The following is a 2,550-nucleotide window of genomic DNA, read 5'->3' as shown; positions in this document are numbered from 1 at the left end:
TTTACTTTCCAAAATCAAGCCCACTTTAGGCTTAAGACCGGGTTCCAACTGTCTAAAAATATTGAATGACAACAGAAAGTGTTCCAAATATGGCCATTCTGATTCAGTTTAAAAGGAAGTATTTACAGAAAAGAGTATAAATTTTTTTCTGAATTTAATGTAAGCAAGCTTCCAGTCTTCAGTTCTCGAATATTTGATTTACAGTTTGGTTCCTTCACATATTTGCCTTTTTAATTTCAAGATTTGTCAATTTTACCTTCAAAACAGACCATTTTTTAAATTGTAAAAACTATTCAACCTATGCAGAAATAAAAAGCATTTTGAAATTAGTTGAGATTAATATACTTCTACTCTTTGTTATCTCTCTAGCTAAATGAATCTAGCACTCTTTTTGAATAAGAATAGTTGATAAGTATATAAGCAAAATGTACTCATTATGCTTGGATTTGGGGTAGATTCCAATCCATCATTGAGCTGGCACATGTCAATGGCTATAAAAAAATCCAAATTTGGGGCTTCCCTGGTGGCGCAGTGGTTGAGAGTCCACCTGCCGACTCAGGGGACACGGGTTCGTGCCCCGGTCCGGGAAGATCCCACATGCCGCAGAGCGGCTAGGCCCGTGAGCCATGGCCGCTGAGTCTGCGCGTCCAGAGCCTGTGCTCCGCAATGGGAGAGGCCACAACAGTGAGAGGCCCGCGTACCGCAAAAAGAAATAATAATCCAAATTCAATGTCAAACACAAAGCCCCAGAAGAAAGAGTTCAGTTCCCAAGAGAACAGTGATAGCTTAACATAAAATTTTATTTAGAGTACATCGGCATTAAGTTAGTAATGCTGAAACAACACATGGAGGATTTGCAGTAACACCTGGAAGTTCCTTCTAATGTATGTATAAAGAGAATCATGGAAGCTTTCTGTTTTATCCAATTGTTTTATGGCCTTATAAATTTAATGCACCAAATGAAAACTGAATCTTTGTTCTACATCTTATTCTTTATCTCTAAGTAAGATAAAATCTATTCTCATTTTCAAGGTAGAGTTTTATGTGCCCATACTTCTTAAGCTACATTTAAGAAAATCATCTCAACTAATTTTGGATATTGTCTCTCTTCATCTTGTACAGGAAACTCCAGCAGCTTTAATATTGGCATTCATCATCTAGTCAAACCCTTCACATGCTCTTCAAACCAATCAAATGTGGGATCCTCAACAATTTCTGTCAATAAAATAAGGTGTGAAATCAGCAGATTCATTCAATGAAGCCCTGGTTGTTGTTGTTTTCCTTGTCACACTAGATGTCTAGACGCCTTTTGAACTGGGTTTAGAAGATGGGGATGTATAGATGCTTCTTGCCCTGAGTCTCTTAACAGCAGAGATGTAGAAGGGAGACCGAGATCATGAAGAGACTGGCTGTTGACTGTGGAGCATCATCACTTGACATGATGGTGGCATTGGCTGGATTGGGGGCAGCTGAGATATTCTGGGAGGGGTTACTTGAAGGTGTTACAACAATTGTTTGATTTGAATAAATCTGCGTAGGTAAGAGCAGCACCAGAAGCAGCAGCCCCAGTCGGAGCCTGGCCACCATCGTTCTGCTCATGTCCGCTCCATCAGTGTGTAGCGCATCTCACTGGATGCAGGGAGCATGGAGGATCTCTGGCTCAGGGCGGGCACAGGCAAAGTCAAATATACATTTCTTGTTAACAGTGTTAAACCATCATTTACATGGGAAAATGCCCTCATGAAGTAACGTCAAGTTAAGAAGGCTACTACTGTACATACATATATATATACATTTTGTACATAAGTATATATATACAAACGTTTGACCTAGTGGCACCACATGACAGAGGGAATCTCACCTTCCTCTTTATTTCCCAGCTTCCTGGACCGCATCTCTCTCCACTCACCTCCCCATGGGCCACACCTTCCCAGCCTTCTTTGCTGGTGCCTTGACATCCTCTAACTGGCAAATGTTGCAGTGCTACAGGTCTCTGACCTCAGACACTTCCTTGTTTACAACACCCACTTTCCAGATGATTCCACCTATTTTCATGGGTTTAAATATTGTCTCTTCACTGATGTATCCTAATACATCTACAACACAGACAGGCCCTGGGCTCCTATCATGTTCATGCCTGTCAACATGCCTACAGGACATCTTCACTTGGATTTCTGATCAACTTCACATGCTCAAAACTGAACACCTGATTTCACCTGCATCCTGCAGGAAAATATCCATCACTGAACTACTTCTCAAAACCTCCACTGGTACAAATCTGATCTCAGCGGCCAGCACCTCCCAGCTGGATCTATTGCAAGATCTGCTCTCCCTGGCTTCCCTTGGATCCTTTCAGTTTGAGCCTTTAATAACCACTATCTTCGCTCAGGGCTCTCTGGTTTTAGACTCTATATAAGAACACCTAGGGCTTCCCTGGTGGCGCAGTGGTTAAGAATCCACCTGCCAATGCAGGGGACACGGGTTCGAGCCCTGGTCTGGGAAGATCCCACAAGCCGTGGAGATACTAAGCCCATGCGCCACAACTACTGA

General features: G+C 42.2%; 1 pseudogene; it reads right to left on the bottom strand.

The window, feature by feature from the left end:
• Nucleotides 1–622: 622 nt before the first annotated feature.
• LOC113614424 (signal transducer CD24 pseudogene) lies at nucleotides 623–2,519 on the bottom strand (annotated as a pseudogene).
• Nucleotides 2,520–2,550: the final 31 nt, after the last annotated feature.

The sequence above is a fragment of the Aethalodelphis obliquidens genome, unplaced genomic scaffold, assembly GCF_003676395.1.
Source record: "Aethalodelphis obliquidens isolate GAN/ISIS:26980383/991018 unplaced genomic scaffold, ASM367639v1 scaffold96, whole genome shotgun sequence".
In the NCBI taxonomy this organism is placed as follows: domain Eukaryota; kingdom Metazoa; phylum Chordata; class Mammalia; order Artiodactyla; family Delphinidae; genus Aethalodelphis; species Aethalodelphis obliquidens.
Note: the sequence above shows the minus strand (reverse complement) of the source record. Positions and strands in the feature narration are given on the sequence as shown.